The following is a 26,925-nucleotide window of genomic DNA, read 5'->3' on the forward strand; positions in this document are numbered from 1 at the left end:
TCGCACAATATAAATCCATGCAACTGGCATGGATTTATATTGTGTGACCATAGAGTTCTGCTTGCAAATGCTGTATTCTTACTAAAAAGAAATAAAGTTAAAAATAAAAAAACCTTATATTAACCTCTCGGCCCCCGGTCGCATCCCCACGACGATCCTCTCTCCTTGGCGGTCACCGGTTTACTGGCAGGACCTGCGGTGACATCATTTAGTCAGCTGATGGTCACGCGACCATCACCTGACCGCTGAGGTCAGCGGTCGTGTGACCATCAGCTGACTAAATGACGTCACCGCAGGTCCTGCCAGTACACCGCGGGACGTCGAGGAAAGAGGATCGTCGCCAGGAGGAGACTGGGGGCCGCCGGAGAGGTGAGTATGAATATTTTTTTTTATTTTTTACTTTATTAATTCTTTCTTAACTTGCAGGTACGATGGTACCCGGGTTGGGAGAAGAGGAGGCTCTCATCTGACCCGGGTACCTGCAAGTTAAAATGTATATGTACATGTATACATGCGAATGTTAAGCGGTTCAATGCAAGTCAATGGGCACGAATTTGCCGCGAAATCGCGCCCAAATTGGTTGTGCTGCGGATTTTTCCACAATGATAATACGCAGCGGAAATTTCCACAGCATGTGCATAGCACATGCGGATTATCATTGGGAAACATGGCAGACACCTTAACAAGCGATTTTAATGCATTTCCGTGGCAGAAATGCAGTGCGGAAACGCATAAAATTTCCATCGCGGGCACACAGCCTTAAAGAGGATGCATTGCAGGCGAAGCACGATGAGAAGGAGCAGGGAACCATACAGGGTGATTACAAACAGCCCGGCCTCATCTCATCCCAATGTGGATAGAATGACAATGAGAAAGACAATGAGGAAGAGAAGGAGGAAGAACAGGAGCTAGTTTCACGAGCTATAGACGGTACTACCTGCACAACTGTCATACCGTCTGTTCAGCGTGAATGACGTGAGGACAGGGAGGAAGAGGAGGAAGAGGAGGGGGAAGAGAAGGAGGAAGAGGAGGAGAAAGAGAAGGAGGAAGAGGAGGAGAAAATATGGAGGAAGAGGAGGAGGATGAGAGCATGGTCAGTAGTCCTCTTGGTGGGGACACAGAAGTCTTGCCTCTTTGCAGTCTGGCACACATGGCTGAATTTATGTTATGCTGCCTTTCCCGTGACCCTCGCGTTGTCCAAATTTTGTGACAGTCATTATTGGTTGGTGACACTTCTAAATGCACGCTACAAGGAGAACTTTCTGTCTCTTATTCCCGCGTAGGACAGGCCTAATAAAATGGGGCAGTACGCGAAGGCCCTTGTTGCAGAATTATTTAAAAAATTCCCATCTGAAAACGCTGGCAGCAGAGGTCACAGTTCGTTGGACAACCAAGGAGTACAGGTGAGAGAGACACAAATGCAATCCAACAGAGGCACAATGTCAAAGTTCTGGGACAGTTTTCTCAGACCCTCCCATCGCACAAGCCCTGATGCGCTGGGCACTCTCCCAAGGAGGGAAAAGTTGCGGAAGATGGTGAGGGAGTACCTTGCCGACCGTACCAACGCTCTCCGTGATTCCTCTGTCCCTTATAATTATTGGATATCCAAGCTGGACACATGGCATGGACTGGCTCTCTGGCTAGCATTTTGTCAGAGCGTGTTTTTAGTGTCGCTCGTAGAATTAAACTGATAGGTGTATCCGCCTGTCAACTGAAAATGCTGACAGGCTGACTCTTATAAAAATACACAAGGGCTGGATTGGGCCAGACTTCTCAACACCACCGAATGATAGCAGCGTAACATAAATTCAAATCCAGTGGTTTTTTTTGGGAGGTCTAACTCTATTCCCATGCACCTATGTCTTCAAACCAAGACATGGGTATACGCTTCCTGATTTTGTCTATTTGCTCTTTTCTTCCTCCTTCTCTGCATCCACATCCTCCACCACCATATCACCACCATATGTACCATTTCAACATATCTACGTCTCTTGCAAGGAGCATTGGAGTTCCTCCAAATTTTTGGCAGCCGTTGCTTCACTGCATAGGCAAACAGTATTGTAGACATACTTCCTAATAAAGGGAGGATTTTTTGCAGGAGGCACTCCGATCTCTACATCTCTTGTAAAGGGCATTGGAGTTCCTCCAAATTTTTGACAGCCGTTTGTTTACTGCATAGGCAAACACTATGGGAGACACACTTCATAATAATGGGTGCATTTTTTGCAGGAGGCCCTCCGACCTCTATGTCTCTTGCAAGGGGCATTGGAGTTCCTCCAAATTTTTGACAGCTGTTGCTTCACTGCATAGGCAAACAGTATGGAGACACACTTCCCAATAAGGGGAGCATTTTTTGCAGGAGGCCCTCTGACATCTATGTCTATTGTAAGGGGCATTGGAGTTCCTCAAAATTTTTGGCAGCCGTTGCTTCACTGCATAGGTAAACAGTATGGGAGACACACTTCATAATAATGGGAACATTTTTTTCATGAGGCCCTCCAACATCTACGTCTCTTGCAAGGGGCATTGGAGTTCCTCCAAATTTTTGACAGCTGTTGCTTCACTGCATAGGCAAACAGTATGGAGACACACTTCCTAATAAATAGAACATTGTTTTCAGGAGGCCCTCCGACCTCTACGTCTCTTGCAAGGGGCATTGGAGTTCCCCCACATTTTTGGCAGCTGTTGCAGTCACTGCATACGCAAAAACAGTATCGGAGACCCACTCGTTGATAATGGGAAAAAAAAAGCATAGCCAGCTGATGGTTCTCTAACAATAGTGAGGGCCGACTGCTGGCCCTTTAAGAATAGTAAGGGCTGCCTGATGGCCGCATAAAAATAGTCTTTGTGACTTTCAGAGTCCCTCCATCATAAATGAAACAGGATGTGTCTGATGATGTCTCACACACCACAAGGCCAGATAAGGTAGTAAAATGTTAAAATGACATTTCCTGGTGAATGCATTTGTCTTGGTTGAAAGCAATGCAAAAGTGCAAAAATGCAACAAAAATGCTACGTGTGAACATAGCCCAATGTGTGGGGGAGCATTTTTGTTTTTGTATATTTATTTTGCATTATATACAAGTCATTGCCCTAGAAAGGATGTTCCTTAACATATTGCCCAGGAAAATCCATTTTGGTTTAGTTTTTGTATGTTTTATTGTGAGTCCGTAAAAGTGATGTCTGACAATGTTGTTGACAGCAGTGACCTGGGAGTCAGAAATGCTTCCAGGGGTCTTCCCTATTCTGTTCCCATGTCATTTGAGTACTGTTCCCATCGATTTGGGCAATTTTTAGGCCCTCTTCAGACTGCCGGGGGAGCCGCCGGAAAAATGCTTGAGTTTCCCATAGACTTACATTGGGCTCATTACTCAGAGCGAGCACTCGAGCATTCCAATTTGCTTGACTTGAACAACGAGTACCCGAGCATTTTAGTGCTTGCTCATAACTAGTCACCATCATAGTCAACCACCTCTGCTGCTTGTGTATTCTGAGTATGCCTCCTCCCCCTTCTTTGTGAAAAAGGAAAATATCCCTTATTTTGTGTTGAAGAAACAAGCATATGCTCACAGTCATCTGCTAGTTTGTTAAGTAAATTCTCACATGATCAAGTTTTTGGTTGTTCTGCCATACCACCTTGGGGTGTCTCCTGCCATTCTGGAAGTGTTGGTGTGCATTCAGCATTGCTGGGAGATACCTAGCCGCTATTTTTTCAAAAAGGAGTGCCCACTCTCTGTACTCATAGTTGGAGAATAAGTGACACTCTCTTGAATTGTTTTTGAGCTCCAAAGTGCACTGCACTGTAGATACCTCAAGCAGCAACTATAGGCACAATATAGGACAATGCACGAGTTTCGTGGCTCACTGGGTGTATGATTTTAGAAGTAACCATGCAAAACCAAAAATGGGACAGGTTGCAAAGCTTTCCTTACTGTGACTATGTTTTTTCCACTATCAGGCAGCAAGTTATCTGTCTCCTCCTACACCTCCTCCGGATCCTGATCAAGTGACATGACCCTATTACCAACAGGCACAGGAACATCAATGATTCCACACACTGTCCTCATTCATTCTCCTTGAGCAAGTTAAAGCTATGCCAAGCAGATTTACAGCTTGAGATTCTGGGGGACCAAAGCCATATGACAGATAAATTGCTGCTGTGCATCAAGAGGCAACTTAACTGTTTGGCTGGCTCTTCATCAATTCCAACTCAAAATTGTCAAGAGCAACAATGCGCGCAACCTTCTGACTGCCGTACAGTTGGAATCTAAGATAGAAATTGTCAAAGAACACAGCCTGGGGGTCGGGCTAAATCTGCAATGCTGTTATCTTTTTGTCACAAACAACCCTCTGCTGCCCACTATCATCCAGACAATTGCGCAATTGACCATTGATTAAAGGAGAAGGCTGTTTCCACTAAGGCCGGTTATTGGAGGACTAACAGTGAGCGTATTGTATATACACCTCCGATTCCAACACATGGAATATATATATATACCCGGGTACAATCACTTCTAACTCCACAATAATCCAAGAAAGATTATTAGCTGCCACCACGAATACCGGTAGCGCATGGCTTTCAGGAGTACGGTTAACAGAACAAAAGGAGCAGAACTATTAGATTGTATATTCAATACAGAAAGATAGGCAGTGTTTATAAAAAATATACAAAAGATTTTACAAAGGGGACAAAACATTACAACATATATAATTACATTAAATAAAATGGATTAACAGAAACTTACTAAACCTGACGTCACAGCAATGGCTTCAGATTTAAGGAGGGAGGCACTCCAGGAAAACAGACAGCACCTACAGTGAACTGTGCCTCCAAGTACTGACAATTGATTCTGACTCAGGTCCTCCTTTTTATCAGCACTTAAGTTACACCCACACACCTCCCCTTGATAACTCATAACAGGGTTGGTCATGCTATGTGGCTTTAGTTTCTGAAAATTATGATATTCCCAAAATTGACAATATCTTCACTCCAGACAACTAGAGATGAGCGAAGTTCGGAAAATGTTTGCCAATCTCAAAGTCGGCATGAACATTACACATTCGGATTCGTGTTCGGACTACCAAGCTTTTTTACTCAAAATCTGCAAAATTTGGTCGAAGTGCGGTAAATGATCACATTTCCACTAATGCTTTTTTAGTACCTTGGCAAGGATAGTGGTGCTGTATGATGAGCGGGTGGGACGTGTTTGATGAGGTGGGGTGGGAGGAGCGAAAGACTGTTATTATTAATTTTTTCTCTTCTTAATGTGTGGAGATTCTGGCAGCCAATCAGGGCGCAGAAACCATCTACAACATGCAGACACAAGGGCTTGTGTGATTGTCTGCTGAAGTCATATGTCCCTATCCATATAAAGAGTGGACATGTTGTTTTGGCGCCATTTTATCTGTGTAACAGAGCAGAGAGGCTGCTCATGCTACTGCTACTGGATAGTGAGATAGTTAGCTAGGCGGTTGATTGTAAGTCAGCTAGTTAAGGTAGATAGGATCTTGTGTGGCTGTGAAATAGACCTTGCAGCAGATCAATCCTTTTTGCTAATTGTGTGGTCAAGAGACACCAGGCCACATTTCAGCATACAAATCATTTGTGCTGCTGATACTGTGCTCCAGGCAGAAGTCCACATTTGAAAATCTAAATTATTTCTGCTAATAGCATGGTCCTGAAACAAGGCCACATTTGTGCATATAACTCTTTTGTGCTGCTAATATTGTGCTCCTGACAGGAGTCCACATTTGAAAATCTAAATTCTTTCGGCTTAAAGCATAGTCCTGAAACAAAGCCACATTTGTGCATAGAAATATTTTGTGCTGGTAATATTTTTGGCCTGGCAGGAGTCCACATTTCAAAATCTAAATTATTTGTGATATTAGTGACGCGCCCCCTGGGCCATGGGGTACTTGGTGCCGGGCCGGTAATTGCTAGGGGAGATGTCACAGTGGCGGTGACCCAGTCCGTGACCCAGGGCGGTCAATCAAAAAGGGAATATTTACAAGGGCTTTATAGTTCTTATATACAGTTTGTGACGCTACCTGTGGTATGCAGCTACAGGGAGCCGCCACTGCGGAGCAGGTCCTCTGGAGCTGTTGTTAATGCAGCAGAGTTGGTTCAGCTCTCCGCAGGTAGAGCTAAGCTCCAGGGCTCTGCTGAGAATGTTATGGATGTTGCTGTAGCAGTTGTGGTGCAGTGTAGTGCAGGGGGTGATGGTGCAGCAATAACTGACAGAGACAGTGGGGTGCAGTATTCAGGGTTTTTACTCACGATTTTCAGACTCCAAGTTACCAGGGCCAGGGTAACTTCCCACGTCATTCTGTGCTTACTCAGGGAGGTGTTCAGCCAACCCCCGGGTACCCCCGGAGTACATAGCAGGACCCCCTTCTGTGTGTTCCTTCTGGCTGCACCTCACAACTAATGTCCCAATCCAGTGACCGGGGACCATGTCGGGCGACGTCGTCTCTGTCCCCTGGGTCCTCTTTGGCCGCCTTCTTGGTGAGACAGATGTGGATTGTGGCTGCAGTATCTGAAATACTACAGCCTTCTGTTTCCTAGTTGTGACTTGAAGAACTCTGCTAGTTTAGGGACCGGTCCCCTCTGTGTGACCTGACCCCTCCACCTCCTGGTAGATTCGGGTGTACGGGTGTCCTCCAGCACTACCCATACCCCTGGGGTCCCTTCCATGTTCCTGCAGCCTTTCTCCTGCTCCACTCCTCCTCAATCTGTCCTGGGCCTCTCTCTAGGCCCTCCTCCTGTGCAGAGCTCCTGCTACTCTCACTGCCCTCCTCTGACTGACTGGCTAACACACCAAAGATGGCTTCTCTCTTTATACTACTCCTAACAAGTGCTCCCCTGAACTTCTTCCTCCACCCACACCCACTACATGGTTCCCCCTACTTTGGTTCTCCCCACTCCAGCCAGGGACAGGGCTCAGCAGGAAGCGCGACGCATCTTGCCCCTCCAGCTGGTTTGGAGTAGCGTAGTGTTGGATACAGGTGTTAGGGTCCCGGGCTGTACTCCTTCCTTACCTGAGAGTAAGAAACCACACCTCTGGGTGAGATGCAGTACCCCTGTGGTGACCGAACCCTCAGGGGTGCCACATACCCCCCTGGAAAAACACAGCACGTCCGCGAGCTGGAACAGAGTAAAACACAGTTTTGACATACAAAATTTTAGATGCATCACATAGAAGAATTTTCAAAACGTTTTCTTCCCTTTATGGGAGGCACATCACTTGAACGTTACTGGTTTCTTTATCAAAACATTATAAAAGCACTTTTAATAACATGGCCTTCAGTTATATAAAACATTTTTCAAGCAGGCAAAACACTTCTCTTATCAAACATTTTCAATCAAATACAGTGGAATTTACTGCCGAATGTCCTTTTCACTGGTAAAGTGCACTTTGAGCAACATGAGGGACCCGTCCGAAAACCCTCAACGTAGGCCCTGGGCATGGCTGCAGGGCATAGGTGATTCAGGTGCTGGACCACGTCTTCGGCCCTACCAAAGGGGTTTTTGTTCTGAGGTCAGTTTTGTTGTATAAAACCAATAAGGGGCACTTTAAGAAGCACAACTATTTACAGTAAAGTTTTTGGCTGCTCACAGTCCTCAGCCTACAAGTTCTGGTACCCTTACTGGGTAACTATGTAATCACACACATTTCTCAAACTTGCAGTGTCTCTGCTGTACCCTTCCAGGTAACTATATACAGTCTGTAAACTTTTTCTTTCAACGGAACAGTTTTAACAATTGGGCTCCCTCCGAGGGAACTCCTTGTTTCTGCAGCGGACCCAGCTGGGTCATCTGCCTCGTATTGCGGGGGCATGTCCCTCCTCTCCTTCGCTTCTCTGTATACTTGGAGGGCATACCACCCGCGCTTTCCCTTGTGGCGGGTAAAAGTGACACGGTCACCGGGGTAGAGGTCTCGGCCGGGATGCCCCTGTTGGAGATGGGGCTCAACGTCCCGCCGAGTGACAAAGACATCCCGATCCATCTGTGGCTCTCTGACGATGCCCCACCCGGCATCCAGGTCGAACTTCACCACGATCCCCTCTAGACGGGGACTAGGGGTGGCAGTTCTTGCCTTGCAGGCCCGGGTTTTGGCTGCCATGTTCCGGGCCTCCATTTGATCCCACCGCACCTGCCGGTCATGACACTCCTTCTCCAACTGCAGGAGCTCCCGTCTGCACTACTCCTCCCTCCGGAGGGCCTGAGTCTGGGTCTCCCACGGAAACCCCATGAGGTCCCCCTCCCGGTTGTCCCACCAAAACTGCTCTCCTCCTTGGCAGGTAACCGGGGGCACAGGTGTGGGCATCAGGGGGAGTCCCTGCTGGTCTTCATATTTGGCAGACCAGTCGTAGGCGAGGCTTCCGTACACCCACTCAGGTGCGGGGGCAGGTGGCTCTGGTAGGGCGCCTAGGAGCAGGTCGGTGGAGCAGGCGCCCAGGTTCAGAGGCTCGGCCAGGGAGCCCAGGAGCAGGCCAGCACTCTCAGCACCCGGGACAGGGAGACCCCTCTTACCTGCTGCTGCGGAAGCGCCTGTGCCGTCCTCTGCCTCCTGGCTCTGTTCAGGCTCCTCCAGGGCTGGGGCACTGCTGGTTGACTGCAGCATGGGCTGCTGCTGGGTTACAAGTAGTGTTGAGCCACCCCCGTAGTGTTCGAGTTCGGTTCGGTTCGTCGAACACCCGTGTGTTCGCCGAACTGTTCGTCGAACTGTTCGTCGAACACCTTCGAACACCGTTAAAACCAATGGCAGGCAAACAAAAACACATAGAAACACATAGAAAACACCTTCAAAGGTGTCCAAAAGCTGACAAACTGCTCAGAAGACACAACTAACACATGGAAAAGTGACAAGTACATATAGTCATGCGAAAAGAAAAGAGGTGGAGGAGTAAAAGGAGGGGGAGACACAGATATAGGCATGTCATGCCCTTCTAAAATCCAAAAAGTGAGAAGCCGACACGGCCAGTCCGCTCCTGCCCGTGCCACCTCCGTGTCGCCGGGTTTGTGCCAGAGCCGCGGTGAACCCTGATGGCCAGCCCCCCTCTCCCAATACTGGTGCCTATCCGCTGGTGGGTCGAGCGAGCCCCCCTGTGGTGGAGGCAGCACTAAGCTTTTTAATTTAAATTGTCTCTCTAATTTGAATGAATACACTTTAAATCCATTTACAAGGATCTATTGGAGGGCAAGTCTCATGCCAGCAGTCGCGTAATTCCAGCTCCAGTAGCGTCCACTAAAGCTGCTGCAGTTAAAAAGCTTTTATAAGGATCGAGCTCGGCTGTCCACCGCAAGGCATCCTACTGCCAGTCCCAGCCCCTATGCCTTGGGGTGCCTCCTGATGCTCTTCACTGAGTATCCCATGGTCCCGAAGCATTTCCTTTGAAAAAATTAAGTGTCTAAACTACAGGTGGTGTAGCTTGCTTAACAGCCGGGATAGTCCGCTGACTAGCAGACACTGCTACTAGGCACAAAGTATTTCCTGGGCTAGATGCAGTTAAAAATTTGTAATTAGATACTCTCGTTGGATGCTGAGAAAGCATTCCATAGAGTCTCCTGGCACGCCATATATGATTCTCTTAAAAAGCTTGGGGTAGGGGTCTAGGGGACCCTTTTATAGCCAAAATCACGGCCCTGTATCGCAATACGTCACCTAGGCTGAAGATAAATGGAACTGTAGCACCCTGAGGGCTCGGTTGCTACAGACGTATTGCACCTCACCAAGAGGTGTGATATCTCACTCTCAGGTAAGGATGGAGTGTGGATCAGGACCCGACACCTGCATGCATTACACCACATTGCCGTGGGGCAGGGCGACCAATATGCCCCTGAGATGGGCACGACAGTCCCTGTCCCTGGCTGGAGTGGGGGGAGGGAACACTGAGGAAGGGGAACCCTGTAGTGCAGGAGCAGGGAGGAAGCAGTTCCTGGGTGCATTGAGAAGGGAGTATAAAAGGTGGGCACCATCTTAGTTCAGTGCAGAGAAGTCTGAGCAGAAGTGGCAGGGAGCAGGGGCTCTGCATGAGCTCTGCTCCGGAGGCGGGCCTAGTAACAGAGGCCCAGGCCTGGAAGAGGGAGAAGGAAGGAAAAGGAGCGGAGAAGGCTCCAGGAACGAGGAATGAAGGGATCCCAGGGGTGCGGACGGGCGAGTCGCCACCGCACGCCCGAATCCACCTGCGTGGAGGGGTCAGGCCAAAGGGGGAGACCGGTCCCCGAACTAGTGGAGGCAGGAAACGACCCTCAGCTAGAAACCGGAGGCTCTGACATTTTATGTGGCGCAGCCCCTCGCTACACCCGATAGGAAGGCACCACATAGGGTCAGGGAAACTGGCGCCAAGTTTACCAAGAGGAGGCCCGAGGCAGCCGGACAGAAGTGTTGGTAAGAAAGGCCAGACAAAGGACACACAAAGGGGGTCCTGTGAAGTGCTCCAAAGTTATCTGGGAGTTGTCTGAGCCCCTCACCTGGTGAGCACAGTACGACGTGGGCAGCCGTTACCTGCAGACGTGGTCTGGATAATAAGAACTGTGAGTAAAGGCCCTGGACTGCATCACTGACTCCGTGTCGTTACTGCTGCTGCCCTGCACCATCACCCCCATCCTCCGCATACACTGCCCTGAGGCTATACTCCTCCCGTGGGGAGTTATGCTGCACTCTGCTGCACCCACAACACCAGCCTCAGCGGTCTGCCCTGTAGCGGCGGTTCACTCTGACCGCAATCCACGGGTGGCGTAGTCGGACATTTAAACATCAAAACCACATAAATAGTTCCGCCACTGGTTTGACCGCCCTGAGCCACGGAACCGGGTCGCCGCCACGAAGACTACAACCACCAGCATCCACCAAAAAGGGTCCGGCTCCGGGTGTCCCAAGGCCCAGGGGGTGCGTCAGAACATTTTCATCACCTTTCACAATCACCAATGGGACAAGGCAGGGATGTCCTCTGTCCCCTCTCTTATACATCCTAGTGACGGAGCACCTGCTCTCATCAATTCGCCATAACCCCAATATTAGGTGGATTGAGGTGGGAGGCACCGAGTACAAGTGCTCTCTATTTGCTGATGATGTCCTAGTATATATCACTCAATCACATATATCCATCCATGCTGTTATGGCTGAAATAGATCACTTTGTTACATGGTAAAATTTTAAAATCAATGCAGCGAAGTCTGAGGCCCTCGATGTCTCCCTCCCCAAATCCATATAGGATTCCATCCAGTCCAACTTTCCCTTTGCCTGGCCCTCACAGGGTATCAAATACTTAGGAATTCCTATTCATAGAGACCTCTCCCATCTATGTTATCTTAATTTTGGGCCCTTTATTGAACAATTCCATACAGACCACGGTTGGCAAGTTAGAACTGTAAGATTCACTACGTGAACCGCTGGTGTTTTGTGGAAAAGCACATGTACACCGCGTTCCAAATTATTATGCAAAAAGTGTTTAGGAGTGATAAGGGAAGAATTTGTTTGTTTGTCAGTTAAACTCATTGATGGTGATGTGTGTCAGGGCTCTTTATATCACTGTAAGCAATTGCAGACACCTGTGCTAATTAGTTTGGCAGGTGTGTCCAATGAAAGGCAAGACTACTTAAGAAGGCTCTCTCACATTATTAAGCAGCCTACATTTTCTGCCAAAATGGGAAAGAAAAAGAATGTGTCGGCTGCTGAGAAGCAACAAATTGTGGAGTGTTTAGGTCAAGGCATGACTACAATCAACATTGTGCGATGATCAGGATGAAGTGTCTTGGCAATCAAGAAGTATGTAGCTGATTCACAGTACACACGTGTGCGTGCTGATAAGGGCAAATTGAGGACTCTTTCCTACAGGCAATTACGTCAGGTTGAAAGAGCAGCGGCAAAAAAGCCTTGTCATAGCAGCAGACAAGTTTTTGAAGCTGCTTGTGCCTCCAACGTCCCCCGAACAACAAGATGCAGGGTCCTTCAGAGGTTTGCAGCTGTGCATACGCCATCCTGTCGACCTCCTCTATCCACTTCACACAAGCAGAAACGGCTCCAGTGGGCCAAACATTACATGAAGACTGATTTCAAAACTGTTTTGTTCACGGATGAGTGCCGTGCAGCGCTCGATGGTCCAGATGGATGGAGTGGAGGATGGCTGGTTGATGGACACCCCACGCAAACACGGCTACAGCGCCAACAAGGAGGAGGTGGAGTAATGTTTTGGGCTGGAATCATGGGGAGAGAGATTGTCGGCCCCTTTAGGATCCCTGAAGGCGCTAAAGATGAACTCCATAATGTATGTGGATTTCCTCAAAGAGCACTTCCTGCCATGGTTCAAGAAGAAGAACCGTGTATTTCACAGCAAGATCATTTTTCTGCATGATAATGCACCATCTCATGCTGCACATAAAACATCTGCATCTCTGGCTGATATGGGCATAAAAGGGGACAAACTTATGGTGTGACCCCCATGCTCCCCTGACCTCTACCCCATTCAGAACCTTTGGAGCATCATTAAAAGGAGTGTCTATGATGGCGGGAGGCAGTTCACATCTAAGCAACAGCTCTGGGAGGGTATTCTGTCCTCATGCAAAACAATTGAAGCAGAAACCATCCAAAACCTGACAAATTCAATGGACGAGAGAGTTCAGAAGCTCCTTTCGAACAAGGGGTCCTATGTGAAAATGTAACATCACCTAGAATAAAGTTTTGAGTTGAAAACTGTTTGATTTCAGTTTCTAACAACCTGCTAATGCTTATAATTTCAAAAATGACCATTTTTTTGGTCTTTATTAAAATGAAAAGGTTGATCGAAAAGTTTGGGGGATCTAAGAGTGTGGCAACCCAGTAGTCATGATTACTTCGAATTCTGACAATATGAGGGTCATGCTGCAGGTAGTGCAGCAAGAAGGCACTTATGTGTCTTGCGCATCTCGGAGCCCCAAAATTATTTTCCGGGCTAGATGCAGCTAAAAATTATTTTTAATTTTAAATCTGGTGGAGCTTATTATAGATGGCCTAATAGGATCAGTGCTGCACACTGCTACAAAGCCCAAATTATTTTCCAGTCAAGATACAGATAAACATGATTAGTAATTTGAAAGCTTAAAACGTTTGGTAGGGTGATTTTAACCAATCATCAAGCTTTTACTCTCCCCAGGATGACACAGGGGTAGAAAAGTCGTTTCGGATCCATGATTTGTTCATCTTTATGAACGTGAGTCTGTCTACATTATCAGTGGAGAGCCGCGTGCGCTTATCTGACAGCACACCACCTGCAGCGCTGAACACACGTTCAGACAGAACGCTGGCTGCGGGGCATGACAAGATCTCCAAGGCGTAAGTGGCTAGCTCCGGCCATTTATCCAGATTGGAAGCCCAAAAAGAGCAAGGGTCCAGTGACACAGTCGTGGCTTCAATGTTTACTTGGAGATACTCCTGTACCATCATCTCTAGGCGTTGACTATGTGTCAGACTTCTTGTCTCCTGTGGCCTTGCAAAGGATGGGCTAAAAAAGTGGTGAAATGATTCCGCAAAATTGATGTTACCAGCAGATACTGTGGTTCTGTTACGGTTTGAGTGCTGAACACTTGACGGTCCCACGGTTGGCAAGTTGGAACTGTGAGATTCACTACGTGCACCACTGGTATTTTGTGGAAAAGCACATGTAAGATTCTGCAACAGTCTCTGCTGATACTCCTGCATACGTGCATCCCTTTCTATGGCAGGAATAGTTTCTGCAAATTTACTTTTGTACCGGGGATCTAACAGTGTGGCAACCCAGTAGTCAGGATTATTTCTAATTCTCACAATTCGAGGGTCATGTTGGAGGTAGTGCAGCAAGAAGGCACTCATGTGTGTTGCGCATCCAGGAGCACCAAGTCCCTGTTGTGTTGGTGGCGAGGTAACAATCATGCTTCCTTCCTCTGTCCTCTCCCCCCAACCTCGCACAACAGAAATGTGATCAAGGTCTCCCTCATCTGATGAGTCTTCCATCAGTTCGTCCTCCACTTCTTCCTGGGCTCCTGCACCTTCCTCACTAGTTTGGCTGCTACCATGCGCCCTGGTAAAACCATCTCCCCCACCCTCACATGCCTGCCGCCTTGGTGCTGCCGACCTTCTGGACCTTGCAGATGTTAGCCCTTCCGCATACAACTCCTCCTCCTCTACTTCCTCCACCTCCTCTTGTGCCACCACCTGACTCCGAATTCTGTTTAACATGTGCTCCAGCATGTAAATCACCGGAATAGTCATGCTGATAATGGCATCGTCAGCACTAAACATCTTCGTCGCCATTTCAAAAGTGTGCAGAAGGGTGCATAGGTCCCTGATCTGAGACCACTCCTCCAGCGTGATTTGCCCCACCTCTGAATCTCGTTGGCCCAGGCTATACGTCAGAACGTATTGCACCAGGGCTTGTCGGTGCTGCCACAGTCGCTGCAACATGTGCAGAGTTGAATTCCACCGGGTAGGCACATCGCATTTTAGCCGGTGAAGTGGCAGGCCCAACGACTTCTGTAGAGATGTAAGTGGCTGAGCTGCGGGATACGAACGGCGGAAGTGAGCACACAGCGACCGTGCCCTCTGCAGAAGGCCATCTAGTCTGGGATAGTGGGCTAAAAATTGCTGGACAACCAGGTTCAACACGTGAGCCATACAAGGCACGTGTGTGACATTGCCCCGGCGAAGGGCCGCACCCAGGTTTGCAGCATTGTCGCACACGGCCTTCCCTGGTTTCAGGTCCAGTGGAGACAACCATTCATGAAATTGGTTCTCCAGAGCTGACCACAACTCCTCAGCTGTGTGACTCACATTTCCCAGACATTTCAATGTAAAAACCGCCTGATGACGTTGAGCCCTACTGCCAGCATAGTAAGGAGGTGTGCAGGATCCCTTCTGCGCAGTTAGAAAGCTTGTGGCATGACCAGACAGGCTTTGGGTGCAGGTGGAAGACCGAGAGGAGGTTGAGGAGGCAGAAGCAGTGGAGGAACTTTGACATAAAGAGGATTGACGCACAACTCGTGGGGACGGCAAGACTTGGACAGCAGCCCCTTGTCCTGCTGTCACCATAGTTACCCAGTGCCCAGTCAGCGACATGTAACGCCCCTGTCCATGCCTACTCGCCCAAGTGTCTGTGGTGAAATGCACCTTGTCACACACAGAGTTTCTCAAAGAAGCGGTGATGTTGTGTGCGACATGCTGGTGGAGCGCAGGCACACCTTTCTTTGAGAAGTAGTGCCGACTGGGCATCTGGTACTGGGGCACTGCGACGGACATAAGGTCTCGAAAATCCTCTGTGTCCACCAGGCGGAAAGGCAGCATTTCTGTAGCCAAGAGCTTGCAGATGGTGAAATTCAACCTCTTAGCTTTCTCATGGCTAGGAGGAAATGGTCTTTTACTTGTCCACATCTGAGGGACCGAGGGCTGGCTATTGTGCTTAGACGGGGTTGATAAGGGTGTCCCCGGCAAACTGCCGGTCTGTGAGGAAGATGCAGGCGGACATGTAAGGTTGCCTTCATCCAAAGGTGGTGCTATCGATGTCGGACAGCGCTCAACACCAGCTGGTGTTACCACCTCCAAAGAAAATGATGACCTGCCAATCACGCTGGCTGTTGCGGGTAAAGAGGTGGCAGGTCTGCGCCCCAAAACAGGTGTGACTGCTGTCCCCCCAGTCACAGAGGATGAAGAGGCCGCGGATGCACAAGATATGGCAGACGGTGGTTGGCCCGGCCGGCTAGGCCGCATTGTAGCACACTGAGCTTCCCACTGCAACTTATGCTTCATGTCCATGTGCCGGTTCATGCATGAAGTACTCAAACTATGTATTTTTTGGCCTCTACTTAGCTTTTGCTGACAAATGTTACAGATAACACGAGTTGGGTCATCTTTATCGATCTGAAAAAATGCCCAGGCTATGCAAGGCTTAGCACCCATGCGACCTGAAGAGCCACCACGACTTGTGGTGAGAGGCAGAGTTGTGTTTGAGGATGCAGTTGTTGACGTGCTTCCAGTACTACGTCTCTGTCCAGGAAGGCGCAACCTGACCTCGTCGTCACTAGCATCTTCCTCCACCTCCTCTGCTGACCTCATCTCTTGGCTGACTGTGGGTTGACAGTAAGTGGGATCTCCGACCTCATCATCATCACCCTGTGCGTTATCACACCCGTCGTCCTCAGAGCCAACCTGTTCCTGCCCTGACAAAAAACTAAAGTTGTCGCTCCAATCAGGTATTTGAGTCTTATCATCGTCTTCCTCATTGTCTCCACCAACAGGAGTTACAGTTTGGGAATGAGGGTCTACATTATGGTCAGAACCTTCTGCGTCTGGTCCTGGATCCGACTCATAAAGATTCTGGGCATCAGTGCAGATCATTTCCTCGTCTGGATTCACAGAAGCGCTGGAGTCGACCTCTGATTCCCAGGCTATAGTATGAGTAAACAGCTCTGCAGACTCAACCATCTGTTCTACCTCATACTCAGACGGGCAGCTGGAGATTTGGGAGCTGTGAGGAAGCAAGTGCGATTTGGGTGACACCTTTGAGGACTGGAGTATTTGTGATGTTGAAGTTAATGTGGAGGAGAGCCCACTTAAAGGAGCACTTGATATCTGTTGAAGCACCTGCTGTTTTTGTGCCTCATCTGGAATTTGTAGCGATTGGCGTGGCCGTAAGAAAGGGATCTTATCACATTGTCCGCTAAAAGAAGTAGACATTTTAGTTTGGCTGGAAGATGGTCTTTCTTCTGCAGATGTTACTGTTGCTTTAACACCTACCCCACGGACAAAACCTTTTTTCCCCTTCCCAACACGCCTATTCCCCTTTCCACCAGCAGCAGGCATTTTTCCACTCATTTTGGTGGTTAACTAATTCACAACTCTGGAGTTGTTTGCACAAAAAAACAATGGATGGTAACCGAGCAGAACTGAGTGGCCAAACTGTGGTATTAGGCCAAAACTATTGGCTGGGTTAGATGCAGAAAAAAATTATTTTGAATTTGCAACCTGATGGAGGTCAGTATAGATGGACTAATAGAGAAAGTCCGACACACTACTAGAAGGCCAAATATTTTTTCAGAGGTAGATGCAGAAAAAAATATATTCAGTTTGCAACCTGATGGAGGTCAGTATAGATGGATTAATAGAACAAGACCCACACACAGCTAGAAGCCCAATATTTTTTCAGAGGTAGATGCAGAAAAAACTATATTCAGTTTGCAACCTGATGGAGGTCAGTATAGATGGACTAATAGAACAAGTCCCACACACTGCTAGAAGCCCAAATATTTTTTCAGAGGTACTGTAGATGCAGATAAAAATTAGTTTTAATTGCAACCTGATGGAGGTCAGTATAGATGGACTAATAGAGAAAGTCTGACACACTACTAGAATGCCAAATATTTTTTCAGAGCTAGATGCAGAAAAAAATTATATTCAGTTTGCAACCTGATGGAGGTCAGTATAGATGGATTAATAGAACAAGACCCACACACAGCTAGAAGCCCAATATTTTTTCAGAGGTAGATGCAGAAAAAAATATATTCAGTTTGCAACCTGATGGAGGTCAGTATAGATGGACTAATAGAACAAGTCCCACACACTGCTAGAAGCCCAAATATTTTTTCAGAGGTACTGTAGATGCAGATAAAAATTAGTTTTAATTTGCAACCTGATGAAGGTCAGTATATATGGACTAATAGAGAAAGTCCGACACACTACTAGAAGGCCAAATATTTTTTCAGAGGTAGATGCAGAAAAAAATATATTCAGTTTGCAACCTGATGGAGGTCAGTATAGATGGATTAATAGAACAAGACCCACACACAGCTTGAAGCCCAATATTTTTTCAGAGGTAGATGCAGAAAAAACTATATTCAGTTTGCAACCTGATGGAGGTCAGTATAGATGGACTAATAGAACAAGTCCCACACACTGCTAGAAGCCCAAATATTTTTTCAGAGGTACTGTAGATGCAGATAAAAATTAGTTTTAATTTGCAACCTGATGGAGGTCAGTATAGATGGACTAATAGAGAAAGTCCGACACACTACTAGAAGGCCAAATATTTTTTCAGAGGTAGATGCAGAAAAAAATATATTCAGTTTGCAACCTGATGGAGGTCAGTATAGATGGATTAATAGAACAAGACCCACACACAGCTAGAAGCCCAATATTTTTTCAGAGGTAGATGCAGAAAAAAATATATTCAGTTTGCAACCTGATGGAGGTCAGTATAGATGGACTAATAGAACAAGTCCCACACACTGCTAGAAGCCCAAATATTTTTTCAGAGGTACTGTAGATGCAGATAAAAATTATTTTTAATTTGCAACCTGATGGAGGTCAGTATAGATGGACTAATAGAATGATGCTATGCCCATAAGATTTTACTTCACTAGGTGCAGTAAAAAAAATTGGTATTCTATACACAGGTGGTATATCTTGCAACACAGATAGGCTACTCCACTGACTAACACACTCTGCAATAGGCCAAAAAGGATTAGCTTTGCTAGATTCAGCCAAATGCTGTGAAAAAAACTTGCACAGCACTGGCACAGACCTGCCTGGCAAAAACTGATAGGAACTCATGTAACCTAGTCCTGAAAAGGACTGCAATTACAATTAGTCTTTACTCCCACAACCGATCTATTTAAGAGCACAGACCTCCCTGATAAAAGTCGTAGGAAATGCTGTAACCTAGTCCTTAAAAGGACTGCAATCACAACTATTCCCTACTCCCAAGCTATCTGTATATTTGTGCGAAAATTGGCTTGAAATTAACAAGGTATAGCGCACACAGCAACAGCGGTGCCGTCTAACACGCAGCTGCAGCAGTGAGAAAATGGTGGCGACGGGGAAAATGGCTTGGTCATATAGGGCAAGGACATGTGACACACTGCCAATGACACATGCCCTTGCTTGTGTGAAAAAAAGCACTTCACTCCGTGTGTGCGCTGCTGATAGGCTGACAGATTGCACCTCCCCACTGTAAATGCGGGAAAGAGAAAAAAAAATGGAGATCTTCATTGTTCCTGCAGAGATCCATCCCCTGCCCCTCCCCCCACCCCGCTGTACACTCAAACTGCGTATTAACATTAATTTTCATCATTACTGAGAAAAAATCCAGTTATGATTTTGGTGCACGAACAGTTATCGAACATAACCTCGAACAGCCGAATTTTTCTCAAATTGTTCGTGTTCGCCGAACGGCTCGAACACCGCCTAAAACAGCTCGAATTTGAGATTGGCGAACAGTTCGAGTAGAACAACGCTCATCTCTAGTTACAAGCTTCCCCAGCAGCTCCTTCTTCCAGCCGGCGATGGCATCCTGCTGGACCCTCTCCATCCTCCGGCCTAGCTCCTGAATTTCAGCTGGGAGGAACTCAGGATCCTCCAGGGATAACTCTGCCATTGCCTCCTCCAGGGTGAGAGGCACTTCTGGTCGCTGCAGGCCATGGATGGGAGCTTGCTCCTGACTCACCTCCATGTTGCCTGCCGGGTGCGGTCTATCTAGACTGCTGGAGACTCCACCCTGTCTCCCAGGTTTCTTCTCTCCTCTCCCCTTTCGGGGGCGGTTACATGGCAGCTTGCTGTCGGCCACACCTAGGGGCGGCCCCCCCATCTTGATGGACACATCCACATACATGGTCACTGATGCTTGGGGAGGGCCCTGCTTTTGGCACCATTCTGGAACCTGGCCAACGATGGGAGCCGGTTTCTTGTTGTCTTTTGTCTTACACATAATGGCGCCTGTTCTTCTGGGGCGGGCGCCACATTCAGTATAGAACACAGTCTCTAGGCGCACAATAACCGGTGATAACTGGTTTGTTCATATCCTATACGTGATGCCAAAGATGACGCGCCCCCTAGGCCGTGGGGTACTCGGTGCCGGGCCGGTCGTTGCTTTTGGAGATGTCACTGTGGCGGTGACCCGGTCCGTGACTCAGGGCGGTCAATCAAAAGGGGAATATTTACAGGGGATTTATAGTTCTTATATACAGTTTGTGATGCCACCTGAAGTATGCGGCTAGAGGGAGCCACCGCTGCGAGCAGTTCCTCTGGAGCTGTTGTTAACGCAACACAGTTGGTTCAGCTCTCCACAGGTAGAGCTAAGCTCCAGGGCTCTGCTGAGATGTTATGGATGTTGCTGTAGCAGTTGTGGTGCAGTGAAGTGCAGGGGGTGATGGCGCAGCAATAACTGACAGAGACAGTGGGGTGCAGTCTTCAGGGTTTTTACTCACAATTTTCAGGCTCCAAGTTACCAGGGCCAGGCTAACTTCCCACGTCATTCTGTGCTTACTCAGGGAGGGGTTCAGCCAACCCCCAGGTACCTCCGGAGTACATAGCAGGACCCCCTTCTGTGTGTTTCTTCTGGCTGTCTCCCTGTGTGTCACCCCAGGCCTTGATGCCACAAATATTAAAGGCTGTGTCTGAGTAGGAGGGAGGTTCCCTGGTTGGGGACCATTAGCATGCAGCACCTCCTGTCCCAGGCCAGTAGGGGGAGCTGGCTGCCCTATAAAAGCTGGAACTGGGGCAGGGTTAGAGAGGCCAGAACCCACTTCTGAAGTGACCAGAAGGGTTCTCAGAGAAGAGGAACAGGTCAGCAGCAGCTGAGGAGTTTGTGAGGCAGAGGAGTAAACTGCAAGCCAGGGACAGAGGCGACGAGAGCCGGTCCTGGCTGAGAGAATCACACAACCGGACATTGGGGTCCAAGGCTGTCAGGGTTATAAGCCCAGCAGCAGAGAACCAACCCACGAGGGATTTCAGGTCCCTTGGCCTAAGAAGCCTGGAGGCTCCGCCACACAGAGGGACCAGTACAGTGAGGAGAAAGCAAAAGGTACCCAAGGCCCGAGACTCAAGCCATACAGGCGAGAAGTACACGGCCAGCTCAGAGACGTGGGCTATTACACCACGAAGAGGGGGATAGTCAGAAAGAGCATAGAGAGAGTGGTAGGCCTACACACTCACCCTGACCAGTGGGGCTCACCCGAATGCTCTCAGACACCCAGGCCCATTCCTAACCGGTACTACTGTTGGGTCATTAATATTTCCTACAATAAAGACCCTGGACTGTTTGAAGCGGACTCTGAGCTCTTACTATTGCGGCCTACACTATCACCCCCAGCATCCACCTACACTGCCCTGAGGCTACACTCTTCCCGTGGGGAGTTATCCTACCCCTGTGCTGCACACCAACACCAGCCTCAGCGATCTGCCTAGCAGTGGCAGTTATCCCTGACCGCAATCCACAGGTGGCATAGTCGGACATTCAAAATACTGATAAATAGACTGCCACAATTTGGTCTGACCACCCTGAGCCACGGGATCGGGCTGCCACTACTACCCCCATCAGCACCGTACACCAGAAGGCCCGGTTCCGGGTACCCCACGGCCCAGGGGGCGAGTCAGCTTTGGCGTAGTCGGCAGGATTGTGACCAACCCGCCACAAACGGGTATTGTGTGCCTGAAAAGACTGTATACGTACCATAAAAAGGGATTTCCCGCCATCCGGAGCCATTTCCCGCCATCTTCAGCCGTTTTCCCGCCATCGGGCGCCATCTTTGGGATGCTGCGCGGGAAGAAGAGGGGCGTGGATGTCCAAAAACGCGCGAGACCTGAAGCCCCGCCCTACGCTGAGACGCTGCACAAGGTCCTGGAAGGAGATCCAGCGGACGCCGACGTCATCGCCGAGCGACGCAAGGTCCTCACCCAGAGCATCGCGAGCGGAGTCGCAGCCTACAGAAGAGGATCGCCGGAAGGTAGGCCACGGTTAACTAGGGGGGAGGAAGATGTCGGACGCGGAGGGACCCTCTACCACCAGCGTAGCCGCTGCAGCTGTCATGCCGTTTTCCATGCCCTATATCCCCAGAGCGGCCTGGCTGCCACAGTATGCCGGCGAGTCACATACCTTGGGCGACTTTAAAGAAAGGCTGTATAGCTTGTTCAAAGTTTATCCCCTGACAGAAGAACAGAAAGTAAGCATATTGATAGGGCAGTTAACTGGTGTGGCCCAGCGGGAGGTAAAGTCTTGGACAGCGGAGGAGAAAAGGACTGTAAGGGGGGTTCTGACCCGTCTACGGGACTGTCACGCTGTCTCTGTATACTGGAGGTAGGGGGCCTAAGCTGACCCTAAGCTGGGGCCCTGACTAATCCCTCAACCTGGAGGTACTGTTAAAGGTACAGAGGTCCAAGCCGCCAGCGTAACCCCTACCTCGTGAGGATCCCTGCACCTAAGTAATCTAGTCCTGAGAAGGACCCCGATCACAACAAAAGGGGACAAGTAATAATATGCCCACACACAGTACTTAGACGAACGAGACAGTACAAGGGAAAAACCAAAACCACCTTGCATACAATAACTACACAACTACAACAGAGGGAACACCAACGGGAAAGGAGATAAATGATAAAGCGAGGAAGGGAAAAAACTCTCCGAATACACTTATCTCTGAAACTCCAAATACCACGATCCGCTCTGTTAGTCTGCATGAAATGCTTTCACCGACACTTCCCTAACAGACCAGCAGGCATTTGAAGGAGTCTCACTACAGCAGCATTGATTGCAGCTGGGCGAGGCTGGACCTCGTCTAGCACAGAGAGAGAGAGAGAATTAACTCCCTCACTGCTGAAAAACACAAAGCACCAAAAAGTCAGCTGCGAGAAGTCAGGCTGTGTAATCGTGACGATCTTCGTGGCGACACACCCGTGACAGTACCCCCCCTTCTACGAGGGGCCTCCGGACCCTCAGGGCCAGGTTTATCCGGGTGAGTCGTGTGGAAGGCCCGAACTAATCGGTCTGCGTTAATATCCGACGCAGGAACCCACATCCTCTCCTCAGGACCATACCCTTTCCAATGAACCAGGTACTGAAGGGACCGGCGATTAAAGCGTGAATCGATGACCCTCGATACCTGGAACTCCAAGTTACCCTTGACCACCACTGGAGGGGGAGGTAAAGGTGACGGTACCACCGGCGCCACATACCTCTTAAGCAACGATCTGTGGAACACGTTGTGAATTTTAAACGTAGGGGGGAGGTCAAGACGGAATGCCACCGGATTAATAATAGAACTGATTCTGTACGGCCCGATGAACCTGGGACCCAGTTTCCAGGAGGGAACCTTAAGTTTTATATTCCTGGTAGACAACCATACCCGATCGTTCACACTTAGGTCCGGACCAGACACTCTCCTCCTATCAGCCATACGTTTGTATCGGTTCCCCATAGTATTCAGATTCTTCAGCACCCCTCTCCATACTGAATCGAGTGATGAGGAAAATCGTTCCTCCTCAGGAACCCCCGAAGAGCCCCCCCTACTGAAAGTACAAAACTGGGGGTGAAAACCATATGCCCCAAAAAACGGGGACTTACCAGTGGACTCGCTCCGCCTATTATTAAGAGCAAACTCTGCCAGAGGTAAGAAAGAAGCCCAGTCCTCCTGGTTCTCTGACACAAAACATCGGAGATATGTCTCCAAGCTCTGGTTCATACGTTCCGTCTGACCATTGGTCTGAGGATGAAAAGCCGATGAGAACGACAAATGCATACCCCGCCGTGCACAAAACGCCTTCCAGAACTTGGACACAAACTGAGACCCCCGATCAGACACCACCTCGGAGGGTACCCCGTGAAGCCTCACAATCTCCCCAATGAACACCTGCGCAAGAGTTTTAGCATTAGGAAGAGCCGGAAGAGCGATAAAATGTGCCATCTTGCTGAACCTGTCCACTACAACGAGTATGACCGTTTTACCCGAAGACGGAGGGAGGTCCGTAATAAAGTCCATAGACAGATGAGTCCAAGGACGCTGCGGGATCTTCAAAGGTAAGAGGGCCCCAGACGGACTGGTATGTGAGGTCTTAGAGCGTGCACAAACCCCACAGGACGCGACAAAAGTTACCACCTCCTTATGTAAGTTAGGCCACCAAAACCGACGCGAGAGGAGATCCACAGTTGCTCTACTCCCCGGGTGTCCTGCAAAAACTGAGTTATGGTGTGCCTCGATCACCTTTTGTCGCAACTGATCTGGAACAAACAGTCTCCCCGGAGGTCCAACAGGGGCGTCCCCCTGAGCCTCCAATACCTCCTCCTCCAGCTCAGAGCATACTGCCGAAACCACCACCCCCTCCTGAAGGATAGGAATCGGGTCGTCCGTATTCCCGGCCCCAGGGAAACTACGAGATAAGGCATCCGCCTTTACATTTTTTGACCCAGGACGATATGTAACGACAAAATTAAACCTGGTAAAAAACAATGACCACCTAGCTTGTCTGGGATTCAGACGTTTCGCGGACTCCAGATATAGCAGGTTCTTGTGATCGGTGATGACGGTGACCGGATGGACTGCCCCCTCCAAAAAATGGCGCCACTCCTCAAAAGCTAACTTAATGGCCAAGAGTTCCCTATTGCCGACATCGTAATTCCTCTCAGCGGACGACAATTTTTTAGAGAAAAAGGCGCACGGATGCCACTTACCAGGGGACGAACCTTGTGACAATACTGCTCCCACCCCTACCTCGGAAGCGTCTACCTCTACAATGAATGGCTGTGACGCATCCGGTTGAATGAGTATGGGTGCCGAGGCAAAACATTTTTTCAAGGAGGAGAATGCTTGACAAGCCTTGTCAGACCACCTAGAAAAATCCGTCCCCTTTTTAGTCATGTCTGTGAGAGGCTTAACCATGGACGAGAAATTACGAATGAACTTCCGGTAATAATTAGCAAACCCCACGAAACGTTGTAGTGCCTTAAGATTCTCTGGCCGATCCCACTCAAGAACTGCCCGCACTTTCCCAGGGTCCATACGAAAACCGGACGCTGAAACCAGGAAGCCTAAAAACTGGAGTTCCTGTACGGCGAACACACACTTTTCCCATTTGGCATACAGTTTATTATCCCGCAAGATCTGTAACACCTGCCTAACGTGCTCCTGATGAGACACCAGATCCGGCGAGTAAATTAAGATATCATCCAGATATATGACAACAAACTGTCCCACCAGGCGGCGAAAAATGTCATTAACAAAGTGTTGGAACACCGCCGGGGCATTAGTCAGACCGAATGGCATGACAAGGTTCTCATAATGCCCCTCCGGAGTGTTAAACGCCGTCTTCCACTCATCCCCCTCCTTCATCCTAATCAGATTGTACGCCCCCCTGAGATCCAACTTAGAGAACCATTTGGCGCCCACGATCTGATTAAAGAGATCGGGAATAAGTGGGAGCGGATACGGATCTCGGACCGTAATCCGATTAAGTTCACGGAAATCCAGGCAAGGGCGTAGGCCTCCATCTTTCTTCTTAACAAAGAAGAACCCTGCAGCCACCGGTGAAGATGAAGGTCTAATATGCCCCTTAGCCAGACTTTCTGAAATATAATCCTTCATGGCCTGCCTCTAAGGACCAGAAAGGTTATACAACCTAGCTTTAGGTAACTTGGCCTCAGGGAGCAGTTTTACAGAACAGTCATACTCGCGATGAGGAGGTAGTTCCTGACACCCTTTCTCCGAGAATACATCCTCAAAGTCCGCCAGAAATGGAGGTAAGACCCAAGGAGTAACCGCACCGATGACCGTGTTCATGCAGTTTTTATTACAGAATTTACTCCATTGGCTTATCTCTCTGGTTTGCCAATTAATAACCGGCTTATGCTTAGTTAACCAAGGAAGGCCCAACACTATAGGAGTGGGAAGACCCTCCAACACGTAGCAAGACAACAGTTCTTTATGTATCGCCCCCACTTGAAGTTTTACGTCATGCACAGCTTGCAAAAAACTTCCCTGACCGAGAGGCCTGGCATCGATCGAGAATATGGGGATGGGTTTAGCCAACTCACTCAATCGCATACCTTGAACCCGGGCAAACCGAGCATCAACCAGATTAGCCCCGGCCCCACTATCCAGAAGAACAGATATCCTCTCAGTTCTCGTACCCACCACCACCTCCGCCGGTACGAGAAACTGAGACGAACCTAGGGACGAAATACCTACTCCCAGATTGCCGTCCACCACACAACCTGGGATCAACAGTTTTCCGACGACTCTTCTCTCTGCAAGGGACGGGATGGACACCCCCCAATAAAATGTCCCTTTCTCCCGCAGAAGAAACACCTTCCTGTCTTATGGCGCACCACCGGTCCCCTCCCCCGAAATGATGTCCCTCCTAATTGCATAGGCTCCTCTGGACTGACCAGGGGAACCACCATATGAGGGGACCTTGTAGGAGGTGGAGTCATCACAGGGGGTAGAGTTATCCCGCACCTCTCCCGAAGCCGTCTGTCAACGCGAATAGCAAGGGCCATAGCGGCTTCCAGTGACGTGGGAGAGTCATACTGTGCCAACACATCCTGTAATTTGTCGAATAAACCTTGACAAAACTGGCTCCTAAGAGCCGGGTCATTCCACTGGGTGTCCGTGGCCCACCTACGGAACTCCGAACAGAATTCCTCTGCCGGACGATCTCCCTGCTGGATCCTACGTAACTTAGACTCAGCAAGGGAGATCCGATCTGGGTCATCATATACGAGTCCCAGAGCAGCGAAAAACCTATCCACTGACTGGAGAGCCGGGGAGCCCGGGGGAAGAGAGAACGCCCAAGATTGTGGGTCCCCTTGTAGGAGCGAGATGACAATTCCCACCCTTTGTTCTTCACTCCCCGATGACCGAGGCCGCAGCCGAAAGTACAACTTGCATGCCTCCCGGAAAACAAAAAACTTGTCCCGCCCCCCAGTGAACCTGTCAGGGAGAGCTACTTTAGGTTCTGGTCCGGCTTGCTCCTGAGGATACAAAACCTTGGACCTAACGTCCGCCAGCTCCATGGACAAACTCTGCAACTGCCGAGCTAGACCGGCTACTGGATCCATGGTAGCTGGAGAAAAACTAAGTGGTCGGTGAAAATGTCACGCTGTCTCTGTATACTGGAGGTAGGGGGCCTAAGCTGACCCTAAGCTGGGGCCCTG

The sequence above is a fragment of the Phyllobates terribilis genome, unplaced genomic scaffold, assembly GCF_046119375.1.
Source record: "Phyllobates terribilis strain yellow unplaced genomic scaffold, ASM4611937v1 Scaffold_3__8_contigs__length_932513732, whole genome shotgun sequence".
Classification (NCBI taxonomy): domain Eukaryota; kingdom Metazoa; phylum Chordata; class Amphibia; order Anura; family Dendrobatidae; genus Phyllobates; species Phyllobates terribilis.